The sequence below is a fragment of the Rattus norvegicus genome, chromosome 4 (genome assembly GCF_036323735.1).
Source record: "Rattus norvegicus strain BN/NHsdMcwi chromosome 4, GRCr8, whole genome shotgun sequence".
Classification (NCBI taxonomy): domain Eukaryota; kingdom Metazoa; phylum Chordata; class Mammalia; order Rodentia; family Muridae; genus Rattus; species Rattus norvegicus.
In genome coordinates this window covers 41,902,430-41,915,218 of record NC_086022.1, presented here as the reverse complement: position 1 = coordinate 41,915,218, position 12,789 = coordinate 41,902,430, and the positions used below count along the sequence as shown (strand labels likewise).

At 35.9% G+C, this 12,789-nt stretch overlaps 1 long non-coding RNA gene across 1 annotated transcript; it reads right to left on the bottom strand.

The window, feature by feature from the left end:
- Positions 1–5,755: 5,755 nt before the first annotated feature.
- LOC108350856 (uncharacterized) lies at positions 5,756–12,030 on the bottom strand. Its single transcript, XR_001837819.3, has 3 exons — positions 11,921–12,030; positions 8,167–8,208; positions 5,756–5,942 (listed from the first exon to the last, which is right to left on the bottom strand). It is a non-coding gene; the product is annotated as an uncharacterized LOC108350856 (long non-coding RNA).
- Between the last annotated feature and the right edge of the window lie 759 nt (positions 12,031–12,789).

Genomic DNA, 12,789 nt, shown 5'->3' with positions numbered 1-12,789 from the left:
TATGGTACAGGAGGATCTGAGAATTTCACTTCTTCATCTAAAGGCCTTTAGGAGAAGATTGTCTTCCACATTGCTAGGAGGAGGGTCTCAAAGTCCACGCCCCCCCCCCCCGTGACAGACTTTCCCCACCAAGGCCCCAACTACTCCAACACAGTCATCCCTTCCAATAGCACCTCTTCTTTGGCTAAGCATATTGAAACCACCACATTTGGTAACATAGAAAAGTATTTTGTATGTTCAGACACTTGCCATGAGTACTCCTTTTTGTTCTGGTATTTTCATCTGGTATTTCCTGTTTCCAGAAACAGGTTTTGAGCTGGAGTTTCTATGCCTAGAGTGTATTCAAACACTGCTCTCAGACAGCACACCTCTGGGGAGGAGATATTGGGGTTGTACTGAGTTGAAGTTGCTGCAGATTGCAAGGAAGCATCGTTACAGCAGAGGTTCTTTGTCCCACGCTATCGACTCGCCAGCAAGAATGCACATGGACACCAGGATCCTTCTGCAGCAAAGCATTTATTGCATCTTGAAGAGGAGACACCTTGGCCCCAGAGAGTGTTAGCTTTATATCCCCCAAAGCAACTTGTTCCTTCCTGATTGGCCACATAGCTGTGATCTCATTGGCACGCCCCGGGGTGGGCAAAGACTTGGCGTGAACACACCCTTGCGCATGCACACACAGTTTGTTTACAGGGAGGAGCCGGGCTGCCGCAACGGAAGCCAGCGCCATCTTGTAATGGTGGAAGCTATTACGGCTTTCCACAGTTCTTACGTGTGTTCTTTCCAGAAAAGGGTACAGCCTTTTGTGAAGACGTTCTGTTCTGAATAAGGTCATTTCTGTAGTTGGAGAATGAGATCTGAGGAGAGTGTAAGGCAGTGTCCCACAGTGCTCACTGCTGCTTCTTTACCATGTTCTCGACACTTACAGCTATGAAGAGAGATTTCTACACTACTTCTCTTTTTTTTCAAAGAGATTTTGTTCAAAGTATTTTGAATGAAAGTACTGAACTAAAAATAATATATATTTCTTTACAAATTAAGCTGTTCCCCAATCACTTTACTTGTACTTGCTTTCTCTTGAACTAATATAGAAAATCAGAGTAATGAAATACATCAAAAAAAGTGAAGCGATACCTTATTTTAAAAGTTTATTCTTTTTACAAAATTCCGGTGCTAAGGAGGAGAAATAAACACAAGGTCCCACACCTAAGCAAGACTATTTGCAATTCATACCTTCTAAGAAAGGAGTAATTTCCCCAATGGAGTGTCTGTTGATGGGTTTATAAAACCTTCTCCAGGACAAGCACACGCCAAGAAGTAGTTGGTCAACACAAAATAGAATTGGTGTGTGTGTGTGTGTGTGTGTGTGTGTGTGTGTGTGTATGTGTGTGTGTGTATGTGTGTGTGTGTGTGTGTGTATGTGTGTGTGTGTGTGTGTGTACATTACATACTTTTTATTCTGTTTTGATATTTCTTGCCTTACCTTTTTTGTGTTTGTTTTACTTTTTATCAGATTGCCTGTTTTGATTTTGTTGTTGTTGTTGTTGTTCTTTCTGGGTTTTATGAGAGACAGAGACAGAGAGAGAGAGAGAGAGAGAGAGAGAGAGAGAGAGACAGACAGACAGAAAGAGAGAGAAAGAGAGACAGAGAGACAGAGACAGAGACAGAGAAACAGAGGGACAAAGAGAAAGAGACAGAATGAATTGAATTAAGAAGCTTAGAACATGAACAAAGCAGAAAATTTGGTATTTATTCCCTATCACTTCTACAATTAATTTATGAGGTAATTAGAAGTCTCAGTGTTTTTCTACCCATTTATCTAGCTGTCATCTCTCTGTATTTGAAAAAATATATTGCCACTTTGAGAAAATGACTTTAAAGGAGATAAGTGGAGAGGGCAGCTGGTCTATAAACAGTATCAATATATTATAGCAGATTCAGTACTATTAAAGGGGATAGGGTGGGATTTGGAATATACTCCTCTGGGCAAAGTTCTTGCTATGAAATGATGAGAATCTGGGTTCACATAAAAATCCGAGTCACATAAAAATCTAGGTATATCATCACGACCTCTTTGTCCAGTGCTGTCAGGGGTAACAGTGGACTAGAAAATTCCACAGTCTGATTAATTTACCAAGCTGGTGAAGTACAAATTCTATGAGAGATTCTCTCTCAAGTAAATAATGTCATAGAAGGAAACATCTGATGATACTGACCTTTGGCATATGCACATGTAAACATTAGCAAGCACAGCCCCAATACATGCATATATCACATACACACATGCATACATCCTCCTTCCCCCGCAACACACACAATTGTTTTTAAGGGAGAAAGTTATTAGATTTTATGTGATATGAAATTTTACACCTCAAAAGGATAAAGATGCTGAAATGAGAATCTGAAAGAGTAAGAAATGTTAAAACTTTAAATTTTGATTCAGAAGAATAATCCCAATATAAAGGATGAAAGACTATCTCTTCTATCCATCCTCAGAGTAGTAAAGAGAAGAAAACATCCAAATATTACTTGGAAATTATTGCAAAGAAACCATAATGGAGAGGATGACATTGTATCTGACATGCTCAAAAGAAATACATACATACTTTCATCTCTCTTTGATACCAGAGTTTATAGAGATCCATATATGACATGAGAGGAAGAAGACAAAAATTTTGGGGGGGATGGGGCAGACTAGTAGGAGAGAGAGAAGAGGGAAGAAACAGGAGAATATAGGGTAATACATATGATATGAAAATACATGATGTGCTTGAAAAACATCTTTATGAATCACAATGTACAATGATACATAGCCACAAAAAATAAAAATGAAGAAATGGATGCACCTACACAAGAGAAAAGAGAGTAACTTTCTGTTCTCAAAACTGTATAATAGATACTATTTAAAATAAAATGTCAAGTGGCTGGAGAGATGACTCAGAGATAGTGAGCACTGACTGATCTCCCAAAGGTCCTGAGTTCAGTTCCCAGCAACCACGTGGTGGCAAACAATCATCTATAGTAAGATCTGGCACCCTCAATAGGCATGCAAGCATATATGTAGACAGAATACTGTGTATATGATAAATGAATAAAGCTTTAAAATAAGTAAAGTGTGCATGGAAAGACAACAGAAAGAGTCAAGGAGGGACAGTCAGGAGGACAGAAATAAAACACCAGAAGGATGTTACACTGAGTAATTTTAAAAATAAAATTATCATTATAAATTAGGAAAATGAAAATTGAAGATGTTTTCTCAAAATGCTTTAAAAAATTGTGTTAATTTTAATGAGAATAGCCCCCCATGGCCTCACATCTTTGAATTCTTGGTCATTAGAGAGTGGCACTTCTTTAGAGGGATTAGGAGGTGTGACTTTTTTTGGAGTAGGTGTGGCCTTATTGAGGAAATAAGTTTCTGAGGATGAGCTTTGGGATTTCAAAAGCTCAAGCTAGTCCCTGAGCCTGTCTTTTCCAGTTGCCTATGCATTGAGATATAGAACTCTCAGCTCTTTCTGTGACACCATTTCTGCTTGCATGGTGCCACGCTAATAAACTTCTGAAACTCTAACCAAGCTCCAATGAAATGTTTTCCTTTATAAGGGTCACCATGGTCATGGTGTCTCTTTACAGCAATAGAACAGTGACTAAGCCAGCCATGGAAAAAGAAACATCTGATTGATTGACATGAAAGACAGAATTAAAGTTAATTTTGTGCATATGCAGCATTACTGTGGCTATATATATATATATATATATATATATATATATATATATATGTATATTTAACTCATAACATTTAGAATCATCTGAGAGTGGGATGGGAGACCGGCCTCTGGCCATGTCTACGGGTAATTCTCTTGGTTGTCTCTATGAGGTAAGATGACCTTCCCATTGTGGGTGATATATACCTCCATGGAATCCAGCACAAAAGTGAAGAAAGCAAGCTATTATAATGTGCATGCACTAATGCACAGCTCTCTGTTCTTGACTATGTACTGTGATTAGTTGCTTCATGTTTCTGATGCATTGGCTTCTTTCAATGATGGACTGTAACCAGGAACTGGGAAAAAAATAAACTTTTTCTCCTTTAAGTTCCCTTTGGTAGGGTATTTATTCTTTAATAACAGCAATGGGAAATAAAATTAAGGAAGTCAATAATGAAAATACTTTGAATTTGGATGTACTAAATTACTATAGTTCTAAACTACAGTGATTGAGAAATTGCCTACATTATTTAGAGAAATGATAAAAATTACTTAAAAATATACATAAATAAGACTGGCATCTGATTTCTCCTACAATAGTATATACTTAGGAATGATGGAGTAATGAATGTGGTTTTTAAATTAAAAGTTGTATATGCTTTTAAAATGAAGAAAAAAGGCCACAGAGATACTTTCGAAATTTAAGACCTGTTTCAAAAACAAAAAATTAAGGATAGATCAATTTCAAAAGATTAACGATTTCTGGAGCTATCAAAAACTATTTTGTGAAAAAAAAAGTAATTTGAAAGATACAATGTATAAGTTTATTAATAATTTAGCATTGGAAATATTAATATTATAAATGGGTATATAGAGAATCATCCCTGAACTCTCAAGCAAAAGATAACACTGAGCCCTTGACTCTGAAAATATGTAATTATTTAAAGGCACCAATCATTTTCAGAAACGTATAGAGATAGCAGTGATATAATCTGAAGGAGAAAATAAGCTATATGGCAATTGGCAGAATTTTTAAAATTATATTATATTCAACAATACAAATACAACAACAGAAAATATAGTATTAAAGGACATGCATAAAGTAAAAATAAGTGGAGGGAGATGTATGAAGTGTCTACATATAAAAAAGGTCTGGATAATAGGAATAAAACCCTTAAATCTATTCAACTTATGAAACGTGCAACCACACATAATGTAACAACGTGATACCAAAGGGGACTTTAGATAATGAATTTAAACCAATCCTAAATGCTGATGGATTTCAGGAAATAGAAAACTTGGTGAGTTTTTCTCAACTTGGAGCCCAAAATCTAATATATCAGACAATGAGAGAGAGAGAGAGAGAGAGAGAGAGAGAGAGAGAGAGAGAGAGAGAGAGAGAGAGAGAGAGCAGGAAACACACTGTGAGCAAACTTCTCAATTTTCAGTTAGATCTTGTAGATCCCTAACAAGCAATCAATTCAAATCCTTTAGGAGGAGGATTTGCCAAAAGAAGTGAAACATTTTTATTTTCTTTTTTGAATGTTAGGATTTCTTTTCCCATATAAGAGATTATAGCCAAGTAGAACCTTTCACTTAAGTAGACAAGGGAACCACAATTTAGATACATGGTATCTGCTTAGTTTTTTAGACAATGTCTCATAATGTATCTATCTGTGCCTGGCTTTTATTTCAACCCCACTTCCTACCCCAGCCTCCTGAGTACTAGGATTGCAGAAATACAACAATACGGTTTTGGGATTTTGGATTAGAAGTTGTATCAGGATGGCTCATAAACATATTTACTAGGTATATTGTCTTTAAATTTTCTCTCTCCCTCCCTCTCTTCCTCCCTTTTTTCTTCTCTCATTCCCCCATTATAAGAAACCGAGAATTGTAACTTCAGAATAATTTTAGCCATATAAATATATATATATATTACAATATGTAACATAATATGTAATAGGTAAATATATACTCTCCCTATGTTATTAACATATATGTTCATAAGAGAGAAAATGATAGTTTCTGATTATAATTGATTTGCTGTATTCAGATTACGGAAAAATTTCATAAAATCAATAATTTACTTACCCGAGTGATCCACAGGTCTGTGTCTGAGTGACAGGGCTATGAGGTCCTATGAGTTTGCAGAGAATAGTAGCATACCTTAAAATAGCATAGTCTTCCAAGCAGAGATGCAAAGTGTGGCAGGTGATCCCAAAGGTGTCTATCTTTCTTTTTATGCAGAAAATATAATGTCCATCAGGAAAAGAAGATGAATCTAAATAAGTTCTACAATATTCATCAAAGACAGTTTGCTTATTTTTTTTTATGTGTGTTAAACAGTCTACCTCAAGTTTTCTTTGCCAGAAAGGACAAAACATGAAGATACAAATATTTTAATGTTCAAAATAATTCTCTTCTGGTGCCTGCTGAGAAGCATATCTACTCTTCTGAAAATTGTTTTGTTGCTTCACTGAGTATGCCTGCCGTTTTCTTATTTCCTGGATTTTAAATAGCTTACCATGAACCAAGATATACTATACATAAGAGCCAAAATATACTAGGAATCTTGGCATTGACTTTTACAAGTTTATGTTATGTATAAACTGAAAAATCTATTAATTTTATGTTTGCAACTCAGCTTTCTTCATTCCACGACCTTTCTGTTTTAATGAAAAAAAGAAAAAAAACAAACAAACAGATATGGCAAAGAAGTGAGTCATGGGTATATAATTTCAAACTCTTAGTCTACTGAAAATTACCAGCTGATACCCGCAGGCACATATCTCACCAGGGCTAGCTTGGTGAAGCAACTGTGAGCTCTGTTTGTTGTATGTTCATTAAGACTTTAATCTAGGTACCCAGGGATCTGTTGAGAGCTCTATGTGTCACTCTGTTTTCCTGTAATTCTTTTATCTCCTGTGAGGAAACATTGCAGAATGGAAACAGGATCCCAGTTTCCACCAGGGTCCATTTCCTGGAGCAAGGAATATCATTGTGGGTTCATTTACTCCAGGATATGTGTATAAAGAATGAAAACAAGAAAGTAAAACTAAGGAGGGAGAAAGAGAAGGGAGAGATATTTTAGTTACACTATTATTAAGTTTCAAACCCAAAAGATGTTTACCATATTAAAGCAAACATGGCCTCCAGGTTCTCCTACCACCCCACAATCCTTACCTGTCACTGGGTATGGCTGGAATACCCTATTGCTAAATACCCTGAACATGCCAGCCCATGGGCTGGACTGTCTGGTCCCCAGAGGCTCTTCCCTACATAATCCATACATTTTGGTTACCTACTCTCTCTGCCTCTCTCTGTTCCTCTTTTCTGCCTCTCCTTTGCTTTTTTTGTACCTCTGGTCTCCTGGCTGCTGTACTTGGTTCCCCTCTCTTCCTTCCCCTTCCTTCCCTCTCCTCACATGGTTCAGGGCCAGGAGCACTCTGAACTCTCCCAGATGTGTCTGTCTCTGGCTGTGCTCTCTCACATATCTGCAATAAACCTCCACCATATCTAGGAACAGTCATATCCTTTCTTTTATGTTCCTTTAATTATTTTATTCAGTCTGAAAAATTAAAAAGGATTCACATAAAAATAAAAAGGGTAGGTCAACATGTAATCTCAAGTTGTACCTGATCAGAAGAAATCACAATTTCTTTAAATAAGTTTCTTCCTTTTTGTTATTTATTCAAATTGGAGAGGTCCAGAGTTTTCACATACTCAAGTTCTAGAGCTCTACATTTAAAAACAAAGGGACTTTTTCCTTTAGGCATTGTAATAGTTTCTCTTCAGTTCCATTTAATGTTATTTCAAAGTGCTAAAATTAAAAAAAATTCTATCTTAATATTCCATTATGCTGCTACCTGCTCATGAGATATTCATATGACCTCATAGAGGAAATTTTAAGTATAAACAATAAAAACAAATTGACTATGTTGAATCAACTCAGTTTGTATCAATATCTTATTTTTATTAGCAAATGTATAAAGCTAAAATCCTTTTTCCAATGCTACAAATGTATAATTATTTCCTATATTAGCTATTTCATGATATAGATTTCTTGTTTTTATTTCTCTCAGACTTCTGTGCATACATTTAAATATATCACCCTTTGACTTCCTGTAATCCAGAAACAAACAAATAAAACACACCCTTTTATGTAAAAGTACATGTATAAAGTATTTTTATAAAGCTTAAGTCAGTCAAGATGAGTAATGACATAGTTGATTCATTAAATGTGGAAGATAACAATGGCAGACTAGACTAATTCATGTTTTGGGATTTCCTTCTAGGTAATTGGTCATCTCTGTTGAGACAGCAACATTTGTTAGCTGGCTGGGGGCAGATGGCACAACAAAGAATTTTACAGAAAAAGATCAAAGATAGAAGATGTTAATTTAATTCTTATTTGTTGAAGGTTAAATATTCTGAAATATTGTTTAATGATTGCACTTACCTGATCTCCATGGGTGGCTGTATTCTTTCTCATTCCAGTATCCTGAGTAAGTTAAAGAAAATACATATTTTCAGTGATCCTTTCAGAGTTCAGTTGTGATTTGCAGGTATAAAAACAAGGAGATATTTTTTACTACTATAGCCTTTAAAACGATTTTATCAGTTCTTTGATCATTTCATACAATGCATTCTGACCGGACACCTAATTCCTTCCCTAAACTCTTTTCAGAGGTAATACTGACCTGAAAGTTATGGACTTAACTAATGCAGCTTTTGAGCAGTTTCTTGCATTTGGTGGCAACATTTTTCATTGTTGTCTTAAAAACATTTAGATTTTAATGGTAACAAAATAATCGCATATAGCTTCTTAGAATTTTTATCTGCCTCTTAGTTTAGAAAAGAATTCTTACTTTGATCAAAATGATAACAATTTTACTTCCCTTTCCATACCTGATCACCAATCTCTTATCAAGAATATATTTAAGTTATACAATCAGATATGTTAAATTATTCTAAAATATGATCAATACTATACTTAAGCTACCAAAGTCAGTCGAGACTGCATGTTTAAATTTTAATATGGGTACCTTATATAAATACAATTTTCATGATTTGTTCAAAATAAAACTTACTTTCAATAGCCAAAATTTAAGGCATATTTCTGACAAAATGATTTTTGTAAGGTAATGTTTTCATAAAAACTGTAGATAATTTTTCTTTAAATACCTTTTTGGTAAATATCATAATGTTGTAATATAATATTTAAATGGAGGATAAATATAAAAATATATTTTTACTAAACCTTTGAGATCCTAAGAAGAGGTAATATAAAAATAGAAGCTGTAACTCCTGGCATAAATTTTAAGTGCTAATTACGCTGTGGTCTCCTGCTTCCCAGATGGTTTGCTTGGATTCCATGATCCCTCTTCTCTTATCTCCTGGGCTTCAAAGGAGGCATGAAAATAAGTGGAGACCCATGTGTCCATGGCCTAATTAGAACTGGGCAGTTAGCCTCAGAAAAACTAAGTGCTTTGCGTGTCCTGTCTAGTCCCTCACTATCAAATTATCTTAAATCCCTCCTTTGAATAGAGCACTACATTATTTTTCTTCAAGCCAGTATCTTCACTCTTATTCACAATAATAAAATTTAGAAGGTATAAGTAAGGACTGAACACCTATAAATGTACAAGGTAACAAAGAAATAGCTAAGTAGTATTGTTTTCAAACTTGATATGGCCAAATGTCTTGATAAGCCAAATAAGGAATGGATTTATTTCACTCAGCAATAAATTTCAGTACACCCAGTCTCTCAGAGTGGGAGGTAAGTCGTCATTCAGAGTATATTGCCCACATTTTGCAGAAGTGTAAGTGTCCTGGAATTGACTGAAAAACTGAACAAAAATGAGGTATCTCCTTATTTCAATTATTATTTGGCATGGGTATATTCATGCCAATTTGTACATCTACTTAGTTTCATTACAAATAGGAAATTTCAGTTTTGTGCCACATCTTGGATGTGTCCTCTTATCATTTTTGAAGTTCGGATGGACCAATGCTTGGGATACTATATATGCCTCTTGTTGGCTAGGGTTAAAGTTCAGGAATTTACAGGGCAATGCCAACAAATTCTACTGTTCACAATGGAAATTCTGAAACTAATGTTCAGTAATGATTCAATTTTAACATTAGTTCAAAATAAATTTGGCTCTAGTTCCCTTATCAAGGGCAAATTCAGTATAGCTGCTTATTTGACTCCCAGAAACCCAAGCTCTCCTTCTTACATATGGAAGTTACTGAACATTCTTCAGCCTCTCTGTGGTCATCTATAACATTACGGTAATAAGCATCTGTCTGTTTTGATTTCTAGAGAGCATGGAAATGAGTCATTTCTGTTTAGTGCTTGAGAGCAAAGCCTGGTACTTGGTAGGTAACGCTCACTGGTAATGTTCTCCAGCTGAGAGCAGCTCCCATAGACATATATATTTGACTACTTGTTCCACAGTTGCTGGAGCTCTTTGAGATCAACTGTTTGGGAAGTGCAACCTTGAAGGAGGCACACTCGTGAGGGGTTTGTTCAAGGTTTCAAAAGCCTATACCATTGCCACTTAGCTCTGGCTGGCACCTGGTTGTCTGCTTCCTGCTATGCCATGATCCTCATGGACTTTAATCCTCGGAAACTGTAAGTTCCAAATAAATTCCTCCTTCTTTATGTTTCCTTTGCTCACAGTGTCTCATCACGAATGACTAAGTCTGTTCTGTATTGAAATCCTTCTTTAAGAGGATGTTGATTACCAATGTGTAAATGAATGTTCACACTTTTTGAAGCTTAAATTTCTGAAAATATGAATGATTACTGGTATAAACGAGAGGCTCATTGGTTGTTAGTATTGGTCTTTAACTGCAAAAATTCCATTAAAAATATTTCGTCCATAAGATATTTACCTTTCAAGTATCTTTAGCTACAACTTTCATACAAAATGTTAATAATCTTTCAAAACTTTCATTATTATAAAGGGTTGTGGTGATAGAATCATATTCAATTATCGAGTTTTCCACTAAAATTAGTCAGAAGTGAATTAATTTATATGAAATTATGATTTATTAATTTATTTATAAATAGCTAACCCTTTTTATCATTTCTTCACTTTCTTTGAATAACTACGATTGCATTTCAAAAAGTTTAGTATCAATTTTGAAGAGCTTCCTCTTGTTTGAATTTTGGTGTTACCATCCACAGATAGGATTACTAACAACAGGCAAATTAATTTATTCTTCCTTGGAAATCATCCAGATATTCTCACACAGTTGCCACATGTTATTCAGCACATTCATTTTGTAGTTGTTATTCATTCTTGAGCTGTTCCCTAAATCTCCAAGCTTATTTTAATCTTTCCATCCATAGGACACATGGAAATGAAAGGAATGAGAGAAATAAGTTTGTCTTTTCCAGCTCTAGTAATTCCAGAATTATTACTTCTTAGAGAACAGTAATTCATTCCTGCAAAGACTACAATAATAGATACTTGTTCATCCCTGGGTTCATGGGATGACCCATGAAAGTGTGGAAACCTCAGTCTGCGCTGGTTCACATCCACAAGTGAAAGGCAATGCTATATTTAGTTCAGGATCACCAAGGCACCCAGTTACTATGCAGTTAATTAAAACAGGCTATTGCAACTTTATAGGGACAATTATACTCTCTGTAAACCAATTTCTTGCTAGGTTTTAATATTTGAATTATAACATTTCAAACTAATTCTCTTTCCTGGCAAAATTGGCTCCTATCATTAGCTGTGATCATCCATTCTAATTATTTTATTGCAAACACTTTAATGGTTTTAGCCTCAAAACCTCCTGAAAGTGGATACAAGAGGTTAAAAAGAAAGAAACCTCACTTGGAGAAGAACTGTATGAGAGGAGATTGACCTGGAGTGAGGCACCATTGGTATGTAAATAAATAAAACAATTAATTAATAATAAAAAGTAAAAATCCTACTAATTAGTGTGAAGAAAATATGAAGTGTTTAATCTCAAACTAAAATGTTTAGAAATAAATAATTTTGAGTAATTCTGCCTGCTGGTGAGCATGGCTGGCTCTGAAACTATCAGGTCACCTTCTCAAAGGCATACCATTGAGAACACGGGATTTGCTTCACACCTGGAGAGCTTCTGATTCCTAGAATTTTTTCCTTTGACATGAATGAAAACCTTGATTTGTTTCTTCTAATGCTTGTATATAGGGCTGTGAAAGGTACCTTGATTCCTGGTTGAGACAGGTCAAATCCTCGGGGAACCCTAAAAGGGATGACAGGCACATTCCCAGTCTCACAGGAGATCAGGGCCTTCTCCCATACCTGCAGCCCCCCACACCCAAGAAAGGTTTGAGACAGATTAGTCATGTAGGGCAACACCCCAAACCCAAGGACGTGACCATAGGTCACATAGACTCAAGACAGATCATAGAGGCAGGACCACACCTCCAAATATGTAGATGAGGTATTCCCAAGCTCTCAGGCTAAACCAATAGGAAGTACCTGCTATCAGACACTGACCCATCCAAAAACTGTATTTAAGAATCATGTTCAGAAGGATTACAGGTGTACGGGAATTACTCCATCGTCTGAGAATTTTTGTCATAAAAGCTGTAACACCGCCGCTTGGGGAAGAAATCTGCTTTCCTGATATCGCTGCCAGAAGCTTCCCTCTACCCTCACTAGCTAGTCAGTCTCCTGCTGGCTCAGCCTGGCCAGAGCAACTGAAGCATCAGTGGTAGAAAGGAGAAAGAGAAACAGCAGAAAGTTGTTCCCCACCTGAACTCATGCACCTAGTCAGACCAGAGATCTCCGTGGGCAGCCGTTGGCATGCAGAGCATCTTGTACACTTGTACATTTGACTTGACTAATACTAATTCAATGTTGGTAGCATAAAAACTATGCTAGCATGAGTAAAAAGATGTATGATATTCTGAGATTTTATGCGATTATTGTTACTATTATAGACCTGGGAGTTCTCTCATATTTTGATAGGCCTCTCTTAATGGATACGTTTCCACACAAAATCAGCTGGTTTAATTGATTCTTTTCAGCAACTTTTAAATAACTTTCAAATCATGCATACGCATATA